Raw genomic sequence first — 19,761 nt, 5'->3', positions numbered from 1 at the left:
CCCACGTTACTATGCAAGTGGTCATATCCTTACAGCGCAGAACCTCTGTAACAAATATATGTGAGAATCGCGATTTGGGGTGGTGGGGTGGGGAATGGGGGGTCGTGATGCTCTGTACCTATTTGAGCTAGGAACAACGCGTAAAGTTGTTTTTTCTTTCGTTCAGCCTGGACCAGCGGTCATTTGTATAGGCATTCGAACCTGTGCCTTAATGTAGCTATGTTACAGCATATGAAGCAACGACGAACCCTAGCTGCCAACCAGGCAAATTGTGTGAATCGATTAAATATTTTAATTGGCCTATAATTAATGTTCAGCTAAAGGCATCATTTTTATGTGCACCGTTCGGATTTTATGCGCAAAAACAGTCACTCTCGTTCGGGGTTTACATGCAAAAACAGTCACGCTTAAACAACTCCGGACTAGAGCATTTTTCATTTTGGTTATTTTTGGACCATCCGTGTCTGTGACACTTTACTTCGATGAAATTCGGCCCAAGAATTATGATGCTATCTTTTAGGAATAAAATAAGTGCCAGCGTAATAGCTCATTCCTTTGAAAGTCATAAATTGCTTATTCAGAAGCTCTGTTTACAATTTTTTGATGGTCTTTCCATAGAATTATGACTAGTAGTTAACAATTTCTTTCACTTTGCCGACATTAGCATCACTATTCGCTAAAAGTGGTCATTGGCAGCGACAAAGCAAGAAGTCAGCCATAACTTCTGTAAAGACGAATACTCTCGATTTGTTCTTCGTTAGATTTTAGAATTAAAGTGTTGTCCATCATCTCCACGCTGAAGCTCATGATCCCAGAATTTTATAGGTAGAGAACCACTGCCACGCCTCCTCCGCCCCTCCAAGTGGCTTATAAATTTACAAAGGTAATGGATTTACCTTTGCTATTCAGCTTGAGAACATCCGTAACATAAAGTAACCTTTAACATCTCCAGAACAAACAACACATACTCATAATTTCCAAGAGCGCTCAGACTCGGCACGTCAGCTTCCATGGTGATTCCCTTTGCCTTTTTGTGTTCTTTGTAGCTCCTTTTGATCTCCAGTTACCTTATTGTGATAGTTACGATTACGTGTCGCAGCCGAGCAATCTCAGGAGAAATGACAGCCATCCGGTCCCCCATAGGCGATAGTGCATTGTTTTGCTGCTGTTGTATCGATTGCTGCTCCTCTCTTTCCTTTGTCACTCATGCTTCACATTCTCGTGCACCTCTAGGAGTAACGTCTACAATTGTGTGTCTCCAACACAGATCCGAGAGACATTCGCAAAACCTAAGCTGATAAGTTTAAGCAGGATGAGCTCCATCGCTACGGTATTGTCTGTCTCCCCCAATTCGACTGTACTACTACACTCCTGGAAATGGAAAAAAGAACACATTGACACCGGTGTGTCAGACCCACCATACTTGCTCCGGACACTGCGAGAGGGCTGTACAAGCAATGATCACACGCACGGCACAGCGGACACACCAGGAACCGCGGTGTTGGCCGTCGAATGGCGCTAGCTGCGCAGCATTTGTGCACCGCCGCCGTCAGTGTCGGCCAGTTTGCCGTGGCATACGGAGCTCCATCGCAGTCTTTAACACTGGTAGCATGCCGCGACAGCGTGGACGTGAACCGTATGTGCAGTTGACGGACTTTGAGCGAGGGCGTATAGTGGGCATGCGGGAGGCCGGGTGGACGTACCGCCGAATTGCTCAACACGTGGGGCGTGAGGTCTCCACAGTACATCGATGTTGTCGCCAGTGGTCGGCGGAAGGTGCACGTGCCCGTCGACCTGGGACCGGACCGCAGCGACGCACGGATGCACGCCAAGACCGTAGGATCCTACGCAGTGCTGTAGGGGACCGCACCGCCACTTCCCAGCAAATTAGGGACACTGTTGCTCCTGGGGTATCGGCGAGGACCATTCGCAACCGTCTCCATGAAGCTGGGCTACGGTCCCGCACACCGTTAGGCCGTCTTCCGCTCACGCCCCAACATCGTGCAGCCCGCCTCCAGTGGTGTCGCGACAGGCGTGAATGGAGGGACGAATGGAGACGTGTCGTCTTCAGCGATGAGAGTCGCTTCTGCCTTGGTGCCAATGATGGTCGTATGCGTGTTTGGCGCCGTGCAGGTGAGCGCCACAATCAGGACTGCATACGACCGAGGCACACAGGGCCAACACCCGGCATCATGGTGTGGGGAGCGATCTCCTACACTGGCCGTACACCACTGGTGATCGTCGAGGGGACACTGAATAGTGCACGGTACATCCAAACCGTCATCGAACCCATCGTTCTACCATTCCTAGACCGGCAAGGGAACTTGCTGTTCCAACAGGACAATGCACGTCCGCATGTATCCCGTGTCACCCAACGTGCTCTAGAAGGTGTAAGTCAACTACCCTGGCCAGCAAGATCTCCGGATCTGTCCCCCATTGAGCATGTTTGGGACTGGATGAAGCGTCGTCTCACGCGGTCTGCACGTCCAGCACGAACGCTGGTCCAACTGAGGCGCCAGGTGGAAATGGCATGGCAAGCCGTTCCACAGGACTACAACCAGCATCTCTACGATCGTCTCCATGGGAGAATAGCAGCCTGCATTGCTGCGAAAGGTGGATATACACTGTACTAGTGCCGACATTGTGCATGCTCTGTTGCCTGTGTCTATGTGCCTGTGGTTCTGTCAGTGTGATCATGTGATGTATCTAACCCCAGGAATGTGTCAATAAAGTTTCCCCTTCCTGGAACAATGAATTCACGGTGTTCTTATTTCAATTTCCAGGAGTGTATTTTGTCTCTGGTTTCTGTCTTTATTAGTAGGTCAGTATCTGACCTATGTTCCTTTGCCCCCAATTGAGTGGCTATTGTCACTTACCTCCGCTGGGAATTTAATTTTGTTACTTGGAGATTTGAAGCGAAAACCGAAAATTTGTACCAGCAACAGTATTTAGAGCTGGGTCTCTTGTATCTCTCCTCTTTTAAGCAATCCTTTCCCTCGGCACGAAGCTGTCTTCACATACCTTTCTTTGTAATATTGACTAAAATTTCTTAATTGTTTGAGTTATATGATTGGCTGAACTATAATGAGTGAGCGAAATGGATACCTTTCGAAAACTAAACGATGGTTTCGTTCTTGAAGTAACTAAAGGTGCTGCAGGGCTGTTCCAGCGGATATTCCTCAAGCCATATATTGCTACATAGTCAGTTCTGGAACTCCGGTACGTGATGGGCAAACAAAAGCAAGTTTCTTCATTTACATCTACATCTACATGACTACTCTGCAGTTGCAATTAAGTGCTTGGCGAGGGGTTCACGGAATTACTTTCAGTCTCTTTCTCGACCGAGCGGCACGTGGGAAAAATTGAAATCTATGTCATTCGTGTGAACTCTGATATTTCTTATTACGACAGTCATTTCTCTCATTTGGTTGGAGTCAACAATATTTTTGCGTACGGAGAACAAAGTTAGTAACATATTTCGTGAAGATATCTCATCAGAATGAAAAGCGCCTTTATTTTAATGATTACCTGTCCATGCTGTGTTGCGGCAGACATGCAGCTGGACGGACTGTGCCTGGAGCACTAGCAGTTTCTGATTTATGCACAGTAATGTAGTTTAGTTTCTGATTTCACGTACTTCTGTACAGAATTGAATTGTACCTGCGTATTTTACTGTATAGACTAGTGTTTACTAAGTTCAGATTTTTCGCGGTAATCTTAGCGCATTAGCTGTGTGTGAACCGACTTTCTAATGTAGTATTCCGCCTCCAAAAGCGTCATAGTCGCGTGATTAAATTTTAATCTCGTGACCATTGGGTAGAGTGCACAAACAGTGCAGCGGCTTTCACGTAACGGGGCGGACGCTCCTGTTGCTGTAGCATATCGTGTTCACACATACTTCTGTGAAAAAGTGAATTATATCTATTGATTTTACTGTGCAGATTATGTTTACTTACTCTAACTTTTCTGCGTAAAGTATAGAACATTATCTTCGTGTGAGCTGACTATCTAGTATAGTATAAAATAAAGGTAGCGCAGCAGTAGAATTTACACTCCTGGAAATTGAAATAAGAACACCGTGAATTCATTGTCCCAGGAAGGGGAAACTTTATTGACACATTCCTGGGGTCAGATACATCACATGATCACACTGACAGAACCACAGGCACATAGACACAGGCAACAGAGCATGCACAATGTCGGCACTAGTACAGTGTATATCCACCTTTCGCAGCAATGCAGGCTGCTATTCTCCCATGGAGACGATCGTAGAGATGCTGGATGTAGTCCTGTGGAACGGCTTGCCATGCCATTTCCACCTGGCGCCTCAGTTGGACCAGCGTTCGTGCTGGACGTGCAGACCGCGTGAGACGACGCTTCATCCAGTCCCAAACATGCTCAATGGGGGACAGATCCGGAGATCTTGCTGGCCAGGGTAGTTGACTTACACCTTCTAGAGCACGTTGGGTGGCACGGGATACATGCGGACGTGCATTGTCCTGTTGGAACAGCAAGTTCCCTTGCCGGTCTAGGAATGGTAGAACGATGGGTTCGATGACGGTTTGGATGTACCGTGTACTATTCAGTGTCCCCTCGACGATCACCAGTGGTGTACGGCCAGTGTAGGAGATCGCTCCCCACACCATGATGCCGGGTGTTGGCCCTGTGTGCCTCGGTCGTATGCAGTCCTGATTGTGGCGCTCACCTGCACGGCGCCAAACACGCATACGACCATCATTGGCACCAAGGCAGAAGCGACTCTCATCGCTGAAGACGACACGTCTCCATTCGTCCCTCCATTCACGCCTGTCGCGACACCACTGGAGGCGGGCTGCACGATGTTGGGGCGTGAGCGGAAGACGGCCTAACGGTGTGCGGGACCGTAGCCCAGCTTCATGGAGACGGTTGCGAATGGTCCTCGCCGATACCCCAGGAGCAACAGTGTCCCTAATTTGCTGGGAAGTGGCGGTGCGGTCCCCTACGGCACTGCGTAGGATCCTACGGTCTTGGCGTGCATCCGTGCGTCGCTGCGGTCCGGTCCCAGGTCGACGGGCACGTGCACCTTCCGCCGACCACTGGCGACAACATCGATGTACTGTGGAGACCTCACGCCCCACGTGTTGAGCAATTCGGCGGTACGTCCACCCGGCCTCCCGCATGCCCACTATACGCCCTCGCTCAAAGTCCGTCAACTGCACATACGGTTCACGTCCACGCTGTCGCGGCATGCTACCAGTGTTAAAGACTGCGATGGAGCTCCGTATGCCACGGCAAACTGGCTGACACTGACGGCGGCGGTGCACAAATGCTGCGCAGCTAGCGCCATTCGACGGCCAACACTGCGGTTCCTGGTGTGTCCGCTGTGCCGTGCGTGTGATCATTGCTTGTACAACCCTCTCGCCATGTCCGGAGCAAGTATGGTGGGTCTGACACACCGGTGTCAATGTGTTCTTTTTTCCATTTCCAGGAGTGTAGATAGCACACAGTGGCTTCTTGGGATAGTGTTATATTTCTTGTAATAGGGACATAAATTGGTTAGAGATGGTTGGGAATTACCACTTTTGTATGTGGATGCAGGGTGAACTGCCCACTGTTCGCAAACAGTTGGAAACAGTGTTGCCCAAAGACGACAATCTTTAGGCTGTGGCACCTGAGAGGGATACTTTGACACCTCTGTGGTTCCAGATTCCTGTGCGACCTCCGTTTCACACATCCTGGCTAGTCGATACTTACCTCACAGTGATTGATGGAAGGAGCTGGGGTCGTGAACTTCTGGGTGGACAGCGAAACAGGGTACCAACGTACACCTGTCCCTTTATGCCTCAAAAACAGGTCTGAGACATTGCTCACAGCTGAAAGTAGACCTGAACCAACGTCGCCTGTTGGTCTGGTGACTGATATTCTTGAGGGGTTTGGATAAACACCGGGGGTGGGATTGTTTGGGAGCCTCAGCTTTAGGCGGATGATGGAGAGCTAATCGGGGAAATAACTGTCAGGTCAATAAAGAAGGCCAGTGTCCACTCTTTTTGCTTGGTGGGGGGAGGGGGGGGGGTGTCTGGTTCGAAATGTGGAGGAGACTGCTGGCAGCGATCGAGCAGACTGGGTAGTGCATCCGGCTGCGAGTCATGCCTCATGTCGGCATGAATGACACCTGCCACCTTGGTTCACACGCCATCCTCGATCCCTACAGGCTGCTGGCTGCTGTGGTGAAGATAGCTTTCCTAGCTCGTGCAGTTAAAGCAGAGCTATCGTTCTGCAGCATCGTCGACAGAACAGATGGCGGTCTTCTGATTTACAACCGAGTGGGAGGCTTAAATCAGAGACTCTTACGTTTCTGAGACGATCTTCGATGCGAATTTCTCGTCCTCCGCTATCGGGTGGAGAAATAAAGACCCTCCTTTAATAGGTCAGGCGGGCATTATGTACAAGAAGCGACTTCTTTAGGGTAGCGAAGTACTGTGCCATGCACATGTGGTCTTTTATCATAGAGAAATCCCTCCGCAAGCCGATAAATGTATTCTGAATATAGACAGGGTATCATTCCTCATAGCAGATCGAAGAAAGAAAATATTGATACAGTTTTAGTTAACTGCAGAAGCTTCTATGAAAAAGTCCCAGAACAAATCTCACTTATAGACGATAACAAGCCCACAGTCAGAAACATGGCTCAAACCTGATATTAAGAGCAAAGAAATTCTGAACTCCGATTGATACTTATATTGCAAAGGTAGGCTGAACGCTGGTGGTGGAAGCGTGATTATAGAAATAAAAAATACGGTAATATCTATCGAGACCAGAACAGATGCAGATGTGTGAAATAATTTGGGTGAAAATACGTGATAAATGTAAATGAAACATGGTCATTGGACGCTTTTATAGACTCCGTGTCTCAGCAGTGGCGAACATTTGAGTGGAAACTTTGAGAATATTTCGCGTAAATTTCCTTGTAATGGTAGTTTTATGTGGAGATTTTAACTTACGAACTATAGGTTGAGAGACTCAGGTGACTAGGACGAGTAGTATGGACAGGGAATCGTGTGATATTTAAAGTACCTTACCCCAAAAAATTACCTTAAGTAGTTAATCAGAGAAACGACTTGTGAAGGTAACATCTAAAGTCAACTGGTGCCAAACAGACCCAAACTTTCCGTCTTACTTAGCGTAGGACAGGAATCAGTGATCATAATGTCGCTACAGGAAAAACGGATCCGGCTATAAACAGGAATGCAAAGAAATAAGAAGAGATTCCTGTTCAGCAAGTGCAACAAGAAACAGATTTCAGATTATATGACGGGTCAACGAGAAAATTTCACCTTCAGAACAGACAATGTTAAGCATCCAACGGACGTAGTTCAAAATAATTGTACAATACGCTTTAAACTGGTCTGTGCCATAAAAATAAATGTCGTGTAACTAGGGCTTCCCGTCCGGTAGACCGTTCGCCGGGTGCAAGTCTTTCGAGTTAAGGCCACTTCGGTGACTTCCGCGTCGATGGGGATGAAATGATGATGATTAGGACAACACCCAGTCCCTGACGGAGAAATCTAGGACACAGCCGGGAATCGAACCCGGGCCCTTAAGATTGACATTCTGTAGCGCTAACCACTCAGCTACTGGAGGCGGACGGTGACATATAAAGACGTGAGGCATGGGAAAGACCGGCAATGGTTCAACAACCTCCTGCATAAGCAAAGAGAGCTTCTCCACTGCAAATTTAAAATTAGTCAAACCAAAGCTAAACAAAGCCAAAATTGGCTAATAGAGGGTCATGCGTGAATCGTTAGAATTAGAAAACACGTTCTGTCTACCGACTACAGAGAAAATTCTAAGAAGTTTTCGTTTTATTTTAAATCAGTAAACGAATCGGAGCCCTCTGTCCAGACGCTCTGCGATTCTACGTAAATATGGGCAAAAATGCACCCCTCTTCTGGCAACAGTGTACCGTAGGTCTCTTGAGGAGAGAAGCGTCCTAATGATTGGAAGTACTGTTCGCTCACGTTTTCGAAAAGGGTCGTCGAACACACACACAAAACTGTAGGCCTATATCCCTGACGTCTGTCAGTTAACAAAAATGCTCTCGTACTCTCTCTGAAGACGGAAAATCTCCTTTGTAGGAATCATCATGGATGATCGCTTAAAACACAACTCGCTTTAGTAAAAGAATACATATCCCATTGTAAGCTGTATTGTGCTATTAGCTAATTTCGACCGTGAACCATTATCAAGCACATCCATTATGTCATATATTACACTAGGTGCTCGCCATATCGTCCTGAGCACGATTTAAAAATAAATGTTCATAAACCTTAAAAAAGTCAGTCCATAAGTTTAATTAAACGCTATCAGTAATACAATAAATATCAGTTTAATTTTTCAAGGAACTCCTCGACAGAATGGAAGGAGTGACCCATGAGGAACCTCTTCGGTTTCGATTTGAAAGCGCGTGGATTAATGCTAAGATTTTTGAATTCGAGTGGCAGCTCATTGGAAATGGATGCAGCAGTATACTGCACACCTTTTTGCACAAGAGTTAAGGAAGTCCGATTCAAATACAGGTTTGATTTCTGCCGAGTATTAACCGAGTGAAAGTTGCTTATTCTTGAGAATAAACGAATGTTGGTAACAAGAAACGACAATAAGGAATATAAGTATTGAGAAGCTAATGTCAAAATACGCAGACTCGTGAACAGAGGTCGACAAGAGGTTTGTGAACTAACACCACTTATTACCCGAACCGCCCGTTTCTGAACCAAAAATATCCTTTTAGAATGGGAAGAGTTACTCCAAAATATAATATCATACGACAATAGCGAATGAAAATAAGCAAAGTACACCAATTTTCGTGTTGAACGATTACTCACTTTTGATACCGTTCGAATAGCAGAAATGGCAGTATTAAGTCTTTCAACAAGATCCTGAACGTGGGCGTTCCACGACAGCTTACTATCTATCTGAACACCTAGAAATTTGAACTGTTCAGTTTCACTAATCATATGCCCGTTCAGTGAAATTAAAATGTCAGGTTCTGTTGAACTGTGTGTTAGAAACTGTAAAAACAGAGTCCTTCTGTGATTTAGCGTTAGTTTATTTTCTACAAGCCATGAACTGAGGTAATGTACTGCACTATGTGATATATGACGTAACAAATGTGCTTGACAATCGCTCACGGCCGAAATTAGCTAACACTACTTTAATAAAGCACAATACAGCCTACAGCGGACAAAGTATTTTTATTACTAAACACTTTGACGCTGTGGATCCGCAGGAAGCAAAATCTTCCAACTCGCTTTGTTTGTCCACCTGTCTCTGAAAGCAAAAGATACAGACGCCCAGGTAGGTGCCGTGTTCCTTGACATCCAGAAGACGTTCGGTACAGTTCCACACTTCCACCTAATGAAGAAAATACGAACGCACGGAGTATCAGAGCGATTATGTGACTGGACTGAAGAATTTCTTGAAAACGAACAAGGCAAGTCATTCTCAATGGAGTTTTCAGACGTAAAAGCTACTTTGGGTATGCCCTAGGGGAGTGTTACAGGAAACTTACTTTTCACTATAGAGACAAATAATCTAGTAGATAATGTCAGAATTTCCATGCGGCTTTTCGCAGACGAAACTGCTGTATACAGAGAAGTCACAACGCCAGAAAACTGTAGCGAAATACAGGAAGACCTACAGGGGATAGCCGCTTGGTGCAAGTAGTGACACTTAACACATGTTATGTGTAGCGAATAGAAACACAGAATGATCCCTTATTTTATGATCACACGAGTGCACAACGATCACTGGGGGCAGTTATTTCCATGAAATCTACATCTACACTCCTGGAAATGGAAAAAAGAACACATTGACACCGGTGTGTCAGACCCACCATACTTGCTCCGGACACTGCGAGAGGGCTGTACAAACAATGATCACACGCACGGCACAGCGGACACACCAGGAACCGCGGTGTTGGCCGTCGAATGGCGCTAGCTGCGCAGCATTTGTGCACCGCCGCCGTCAGTGTCAGCCAGTTTGCCGTGGCATACGGAGCTCCATCGCAGTCTTTAACACTGGTAGCATGCCGCGACAGCGTGGACGTGAACCGTATGTGCAGTTGACGGACTTCGAGCGAGGGCGTATAGTGGGCATGCGGGAGGCCGGGTGGACGTACCGCCGAATTGCTCAACACGTGGGGCGTGAGGTCTCCACAGTACATCGATGTTGTCGCCAGTGGTCGGCGGAAGGTGCACGTGCCCGTCGACCTGGGACCGGACCGCAGCGACGCACGGATGCACGCTAAAACCGTAGGATCCTACGCAGTGCCGTAGGGGACCGCACCGCCACTTCCCAGCAAATTAGGGACACTGTTGCTCCTGGGGTATCGGCGAGGACCATTCGCAACCGTCTCCATGAAGCTGGGCTACGGTCCCGCACACCGTTAGGCCGTCTTCCGCTCACGCCCCAACATCGTGCAGCCCGCCTCCAGTGGTGTCGCGACAGGCGTGAATGGAGCGACGAATGGAGACGTGTCGTCTTCATCGATGAGAGTCGCTTCTGCCTTGGTGCCAATGATGGCCGCATGCGTGTTTGGCGCCGTGCAGGTGAGCGCCACAATCAGGACTGCATACGACCGAGGCACACAGGGCCAACACCCGGCATCATGGTGTGGGGAGCGATCTCCTACACTGGCCGTACACCACTGGTGATCGTCGAGGGGACACTGAATAGTGCACGGTACATCCAAACCGTCATCGAACCCATCGTTCTACCACTCCTAGACCGGCAAGGGAACTTGCTGTTCCAACAGGACAATGCACGTCCGCATGTATCCCGTGTCACCCAACGTGCTCTAGAAGGTGTAAGTCAACTACCCTGGCCAGCAAGATCTCCGGATCTGTCCCCCATTGAGCATGTTTGGGACTGGATGAAGCGTCGTCTCACGCGGTCTGCACGTCCAGCACGAACGCTGGTCCAACTGAGGCGCCAGGTGGAAATGGCATGGCAAGCCGTTCCACAGGACTACATCCAGCATTTCTACGATCGTCTCCATGGGAGAATAGCAGCCTGCATTGCTGCGAAAGGTGGATATACACTGTACCAGTGCCGACATTGTGCATGCTCTGTTGCCTGTGTCTATGTGCCTGTGGTTCTGTCAGTGTGATCATGTGATGTATCTGACCCCAGGAATGTGTCAATAAAGTTTCCCCTTCCTGGGACAATGAATTCACGGTGTTCTTATTTCAATTTCCAGGAGTGTATATTCCGCGAGCTACCGTACGGCCGTTTCCTTTCCTGTTCCACTCGCAAACAGAACGATGGAAATATGCTTCCATGTGAGTCCTATTTTTACTCTCGTCTTGTCTTTCACAGACTGAGTTCCTATTTGTACTGTTTCGAGGCCTTCTGACCTGAAAAGGTGGCACACAGCTCCGTTACAGAAAAGACCCGTTCTACGAATTGGATGACTTCCCTCGTAATGTACACATAGTGTATGTTGGATTCTTTTCCCCCTTGCTATTTGTTCTCTTCCTTAAGGTCCCCCATCTCCCTCTAAAATTGGATCTTCCACCTACCAATAACGTCACCCTCTATGAAATCCCAGGCTTTCTGTGAAACAGGGCGAACAACTGCAGCTGGCTCAGAATCGATATCAACCACACATAGCGCATTGGAACCTGTCAGAAAAACTGAGGATGTGGCCTTCGATCGGACCTTCACCTTGAAACTACTCCCTCCACGACCATGGATGAGGGGTCAGTCTCATTTCGAGCAGTAATCGGGCCCATCACAACAGTGGACCATTCGGCCCATCTGCCGACTCGTGGATGGTTGGGCGCCTCGTTGATCTTCACTTCCTACCTTCACAGAGATGCCAAGTGGCGAGAGCCTCAAGTTCCTGGTTGTCGGGCCATATGGAGGACGACAGCCAACTTGATATCTCAATGCTGTCCAGGGTGTCTCTAGACACGTCTTCACTGGTCGTTGTGGTCAGTTCGAAGAGGGATTCATCAGTGAGGACAATTCTACTCCATTCAATGAGATTCCAATGTAAATGCTGAAGTAAAATTAAAACGATTCTAAAGATTCTAAAAGGCTAAACAATTCCCATGGTCCTCAGCAGGGATCCAAAGACAGCAGGAACATGTGCCAAATAATGCAATGGATACTCCACATTTGTTAGTGCTTCTTACAGCGTGACTTGAATCTCTTCTTAAGGTTCAGGTGCTCATCCTAGAAGTAGGAAGTAAAGTCTTGGGTGGTAAGGTACTTGGGCATGTGTATGCTGTAGGCAAAACGCTTAACAACCCTACACAGTGTGACGAAAGAAGTGAAGCATCCTGAAGACATTGTCAGATATCAAGGCAACTTCGTACAGGTACACATTATACGACTAGATTGACAATTCTCTGTGACTGGTAGAACGGACACCAGCATGCATCAGTGCCAGACGAGGTAAGACACGTAAAAAACGTGAACAATGTCAGATGTTCAGTAATCACTGTGAAGTAAACAGACCGCAAAATCAGCACCTAACAGAGTTTGAAAGCAGCCCCATTGTGGGGATAGCCTAATATTCGAATCTTGCAGTATCCAGATTTGTCTGGTATTCGGATGTGACAGTGGTCCGATGATGGACTCTGTCGGAACGTAATGGCGGGCATACTTGTCAAAGTTTCGATGCACCACAGATGACCATCACAAGGGGGGATCGTCGTATTGTGCACCAAACACATCGTAGCCCCTTCACCAGCCATTCGAGAATAAGAAATGTACTCCCTTCCACAGTCTGTGTCACCTTACATCGTTGGTCGGAGACTACCACCAGCCAGACTGGGTAATTAGAGTCCCATGCAGAGGCTGACTCTAACACCGAAACACAAACGGCTGCACTCAGAGTGGTGCAGTCACCGGGAACCATGGAACGCTGATTAATGGCGTCGCATTGCGTCTGATACAGCACTACATGGAATGACCATTTTCAGTGATTAAGGCGGCACGGAGAGATCCTACTCTTCCAATGTTTTGGAGAAACTTTATGGTGTTGGGAGCTATCGGTTGTGATTTCAGGTCACGGCTGGTAGTGACTAAGGGAATTCTGGCGGCACAATGGTACGTCACGGGCATCCAGCGTCCTCGTAGGTTACGTCCAATGCAACGGTTCAGTGGTCCAGTTTTTCATCGTAAAAATGCTCGTCTACATATGCGGCATGTGTCTATGGAGTTCCTACTTGATGTTGAGGATTCCCGTACACAGGAAGATCTCCAGATGAAACATACACTATGTGATCAAAAGTATCAGGAGACTTGGCTGAAAATGACTTACAACTTCGTGGCACCCTCCATTGGTAATGCTGGAATTCAATATGGTATTGGCCCACACTTAGCATTGATGACAGCTTCCAGTCATGCAGGTATACGTTCAATCAGGTGCTGGAATGTTTCTTGGGGAATGACAGCCCATTCTTCAAGGAGTACTGCACTGAGGAGATGTATCGATGTCGGTCGGTGAGGCCTGGCAAGAAATCGGCGATCCAAAACATCCCAAAGGTATTCTATAGGATTCAGGCCAGGACTCTGTGCAGAGCAGTCAATTACAGGGATGTTATTGTCGTGTAACTACTCCGCCACAGGCCGTGCCTTATGAATAGTTGCTCGATCGTGTTGAAAGATGCAATCGCCATCCCCGAAATTGCTCTTCAACAGTGGGAAGCAAGAAGGTGCTTAAAACATCAATGTAGGCTTGTGATGTGATAGTGTGACGCAAAACAACAAGGGGTGAGAGCACCCTCCATGAAAAGCACGACCACACCATAACACCACCGCCTCCGAATTTTACTGTTGGCACTACACAATCTGGCACATGACGTTCACCAGGCATTCGCCATACCCACACCCTGTCATCGGATAGCCACATTGTGTACCGTGATTCTTCATTCCACACAACGTTTTTCCACTGTTCAACAGTTCAATGCTTACGCTCGTTACACCAAGAGAGGTGTCCTTTGGCATTTACCAGTGTGATGTGTAGCTTATGAGCAGCCGCTCGACTATGAAATCCAAGTTTTCTCACCACCCTCCTGTCATAGTATTTGCAGTGGATCCTGATGCGGTTTGCAATTCCAGTGTGATGGTCCGGATAGATGCCTGCCGATTACACATTACGACACTCTCTAACTGTAGGCGGTCTCTGTCAGTCAACAGACGAGGGCGACCTGTACACTTTTGTGCTGCACGCGTCCCTTCACGTTTCCACTTCACTATCACATCGGAAACAGTTTACCTAGGGATGTTTAGGAGTGTGGAAATCTCGCGTACAGACATATGTCACAAGTGACACCCAATCACCTGACCACGTTCTAGTCCGGTAGTTCCTCAGAGCGTCCCATTCTGCTCTCTCGCGATGTCTAATGACTACTGACATCGCTGATATGGAGTACCTGGCAGTAGGTGGCAGCACAATGTACCTAATATGAAAACTGGGGGTGTCCGGATACGATTGATCACATAGTGTATCACGCCGCTAAAGCCATACATCGTAGTCCACTAAATTAATCACCTAATGTTCGCAACATTCCTTGATTTTCCACAACGGGGAAAAATGAGACAACGAGGAATCGATACCAACTTCTTTACCTTCGTATGCCCGTCTAGGGTCGTAATACTTGCAAGCAAGTCAAAGAGAGCGGACTCTGTTCAGCTCATGAATTTAATGGACTACAACATAAGTATGTAGACCATGATGTATACGGAATTTGGGTCGGTCCGAGAAGCTTTCAGGGATAGCCGAAGTGGTTAAGAAAATATCTCACATTGAGCGGGAAATCTGGGTTCGAGATTCAGTCTAGTACAAATTTTCATGTATCGCTATTGGATATCAGATCTATACCTAATGAATCCGATGTCAAGGAATTCGAGGTCAACGAATAAATTTCGAAGTATTTCGTAAACTCTGGATCGTCAACAGTGTCTGTTCTTTAATACATAGAACCATACACATTCTTCACCTTTCATAAATGCGATTGTGCATTTCCCCTTCTCCAATACAGAAATCAATCACAGAACTCCGTCTTAAACAGGATGTTCCGGGATCCCAGTTACAAACTTCTAGGGCTTGTAGACAGGAGTGAATTCATAATATTTTGAATAGGAACCCAAGTCGGGAAACATACCGTTTCCGTTCTACAACGGTTTCAGTTCAGATGTTTAATTCATCACATTTGCCTGAGTAACTGAATTAGGCATGATGCAGTACAGTTATTAGGTAAATTCGAAAGGAAACATCCATTTATCACTTAATTACATTGATTTGTATTAACGCTTAGACATTAAGTATTTACACAATTAAGAAAAAATTAGTATACTGTACGTGCAGAACTGTACTGATGCATTACAACAGCGGCTCGATGTGGCGACAACCAACGTTGTTACAAACCAACGTTGTTACAGACACTGTACATACGAAGCATTTTCTAGTGCACAGTCACCATCCTACCTAGTGTGTCTTAAGTGTCTAGTGCAGCGACCAGAACTCGTGCCAGCAGATCTTCCTCTGTCTGCAAGGTAGTCTCGTAAATTAAACTTTGTGTACAACCCCACAAGAAGTAGTTCATAGGATTTAAATCCGGCGATCGTGGCGGCCATGCGGTTGGACCACCTCGGGCCATCCGTGTGTTGACATTGTAATGGTCGCCTAGTCGTAGATATTGCTAATTCCTTTAATCGCACTATTTCACTCCAATTTACGGAGCTTGTTAGCACTTGATGTTAGGTTGGCGCCATTAAAATGCATTGTAGTAATCGCTGCTGCTTGCTGGATCGCTGCTGTGTCTCGATGCTGATGCTGGCTCTAAATCTGGTTGTCTAGGGTAAAAACATGAGGTTCCCTTTTTTTCTATGTGCTTTTGATGATAAAGAACGAGCGAAACCAACAAATATGTAAACATCAAATATTTATTACTCTGGTGGCCATCTTAATTCCACTGTCCACCAAAGACCATGACACAACACAAAGTAGTACTTCCTTTACATGTTCTCTGCATTGTTTATCCACCTCAAACAAGAACACAGAAACACACTTTACCAAAGTGACATTCCGACTGCGTCCACGACCCTTCTTGCTGCTTGTATTTATAACATTGTCAAAGAACTACTAAAAAGAGATATAGTTTATAAGTCACATGTACATCTGTTATCATAATTTGTGCAGATAAGTTATTAATTTGCATCGAGTGACATAATTTAACATGTTATTAAAATGACAGACAGATTTGTTGACTTGACAGAATAATTCTTTGTTACAAAAAGGCCGTTTTTTAGAAGTTTGTCAATTGACTTCTCTAATTTGCATAAATAGTTAAGTAACATGAATTATTAAGAATTACATTGGTTTTCGTCTAAAATAGGATTGATTACGTGAATACTGAGTGAAAACGCTCCTAGTGAACAAATAGGTTTCACTGGGTGATTTTTATTTAAGGAGATCCAAAATACCTAAGTTGGCCACCATTTTTCGTACTTCATATTAATTATTTAAGATAAACTTAGTGTTTTTACATGATGACATTTGCTGTATCAGTGATCAAGTGATATTAACTTTTGTGTGGGTCAGTTAAGATTTACATTCCTAAGTATTACATTTGTGTGTGTGTTGTGTTACGATTTTTGGAGGAACTTGTGGCACTGCCTAGTGGAGAAACGAGACGCTATTTCAGAATATGGTTTAGGATTACTTTTGACGAAAAATTAAACTGATATCTAAAGGTAAACATTAAATAAGTAAACTACAGTACCTTCAGTGACCACAGGTTCCTTTTGCTGTCGTAACACATCACATTTATACTGCCACATTTGTAAACAAATATGGCGTCTGGAATCAGCTGGGTGCAAAGTTCGTATAGCAGAGGTGAAGACATAATCGCAAAGTGCAAAGAATATACATCATAACAATATTATTACAGAATAATTGCTTTAAGCATTTGGCGGTGTTTGTTTTGAGGTGTCAAATATAAGTGTATGTACTTCAGGTGGTATATAAATCCGATTCTGACAAGTTAAAACAGCAAACATTCGTACTCGTTTATACAATCTGGTGAAATGTTAAAATGGCTTAAACTTCATACTTATTGATAACAATTAGGTGAAATGTTACAGACTATAATTACAATGATCATATTGGCTACAACAGTAAAATCATACATACATTACACTCTTTGATTGGGGTTAATAAACAGATGTGAAGTGGGGGGCTGGAGGTAGAAGGAGAGGTAGAGAGAGAGAAAAAGTGTGTGTGTCTCAGCTGGGTGGAAGGTTCGTATAGCAGAGGTGAAGACATAATCACAAAGTGCAAAGAATATACATCATAACAATATTATTACAGAATAATTGCTTTAAGCATTTGGCGGTGTTTGTTTTGAGGTGTCAAATATATGTGTGTGTACTTCAGGTGGTGTATAAATCCAATTCTGACAAGTTAAAACAGCAAACATTCGTACTCGTTTATACAATCTGGTGAAATGTTAAAATGGCTTAAACTTCATACTTATTGGTAACAATTAGGTGAAATGTTACAGACTATAATTACAATGATCATATTGGCTACAACAGTAAAATCATACATACATTACACTCTTTGATTGGGGTTAATAAACAGATGTGGAGTGAGGGGCTGGAGGCAGAAGGAGAGGTAGAGAGAGAGAAAAAGTGTGTGTGTGAGTGAAATGGAGAGGGAGAGGGAGAGAGAGAGAGAGAAAACAGAGTGATTATATGAGAGGAAACATTTTATGGCAAGGAGTCTTAATATTGCATGTTGCATATATTAGCTGCCTAAAGGTTGGGGTAATACATTGGTTAATGTTATAAAATATGCAGATAGATATACATTTGTGCCAGTAGTTGATGTACATACAGTTTTAAGCTGACAAGGGGTACAAGCTGTTGGTGTGATGAATTATCTGTGAATGAGGTCAATCTCTTGTACTCTTGGCAGCTGTTAATATTTATGGTAAATATTAGGTGTGTGTGTGTGTGTGTGTGTGTGTGTGTGTGTTGGTGTGATGAATTATCTGTGAATGAGGTCAATCTCTTGTACTCTTGGCAGCTGTCAATATTTATGGTAAATATTAGGTGTGTGTGTGTGTGTGCATTTTTATGAGTGTAGGCAGTTGTTGAAAACGGAGATGATACTATTGTAAATATTGTCATTTTTGTCATTTAAGATAGATTCTGGTTGTTTCATTTGATGTTTGTATATTTGGAGTGTTTCAAGGATGTCTAGTTTTCTGCCTTTTGGTTGGATGTGTAAGATGCTAATACTTGTGTTGTTAACATGGTGTTTTGTTTCATGCAGGTGGGTAGCTATTGCTGATGTGTGATATTTTTTGTTTTTTGTTGCTGCCATGTGTTTCTTGAACCTAATCTCAAATGATCTGCCTGTCTGGCCTATGTAGAAGCAGTCACAGTCCAAACATTGAATGTTTGGACTGTGACTGCTTCTACATAGGCCAGACAGGCAGATCATTTGAGATTAGGTTCAAGGAACACATGGCAGCCCCAAAAACAAAAAATATCACACATCAGCAATAGCTACCCACCTGCATGAAACAAAACACCATGTTAACAACACAAGTATTAGCATCTTACACATCCAACCAAAAGGCAGAAAACTAGTCATCCTTGAAACACTCCAAATATACAAACATCAAATGAAACAACCAGAATCTATCTTAAATGACAAAAATGACAATATTTACAATAGTATCATCTCCGTTTTCAACAACTGCCTACACTCATAAAAATGCACACACACACACACACCTAATATTTACCATAAATATTGACAGCTGCCAAGAGTACAAGAGATTGACCTCATTCACAGATAATTCATCACACCAACACACACACACACACACACACACACACCTAATATTTACCATAAATATTAACAGCTGCCAAGAGTACAAGAGATTGACCTCATTCACAGATAATTCATCACACCAACAGCTTGTACCCCTTGTCAGCTTAAAACTGTATGTACATCAACTACTGGCACAAATGTATATCTATCTGCATATTTTATAACATTAACCAATGTATTACCCCAACCTTTAGGCAGCTAATATATGCAACATGCAATATTAAGACTCCTTGCCATAAAATGTTTCCTCTCATATAATCACTCTGTTTTCTCTCTCTCTCTCTCCCTCTCCCTCTCCATTTCACTCACACACACACTTTTTCTCTCTCTCTACCTCTCCTTCTGCCTCCAGCCCCTCACTCCACATCTGTTTATTAACCCCAATCAAAGAGTGTAATGTATGTATGATTTTACTGTTGTAACCAATATGATCATTGTAATTATAGTCTGTAACATTTCACCTAATTGTTACCAATAAGTATGAAGTTTAAGCCATTTTAACATTTCACCAGATTGTATAAACGAGTACGAATGTTTGCTGTTTTAACTTGTCAGAATTGGATTTATACACCACCTGAAGTACACACACATATATTTGACACCTCAAAACAAACACCGCCAAATGCTTAAAGCAATTATTCTGTAATAATATTGTTATGATGTATATTCTTTGCACTTTGTGATTATGTCTTCACCTCTGCTATACGAACCTTCCACCCAGCTGAGACACACACACTTTTTCTCTCTCTCTACCTCTCCTTCTACCTCCAGCCCCCCACTTCACATCTGTTTATTAACCCCAATCAAAGAGTGTAATGTATGTATGATTTTACTGTTGTAGCCAATATGATCATTGTAATTAT

Source organism: Schistocerca nitens, chromosome 1, assembly GCF_023898315.1.
Source record: "Schistocerca nitens isolate TAMUIC-IGC-003100 chromosome 1, iqSchNite1.1, whole genome shotgun sequence".
Classification (NCBI taxonomy): domain Eukaryota; kingdom Metazoa; phylum Arthropoda; class Insecta; order Orthoptera; family Acrididae; genus Schistocerca; species Schistocerca nitens.
This window is presented reverse-complemented; position numbering follows the sequence as displayed.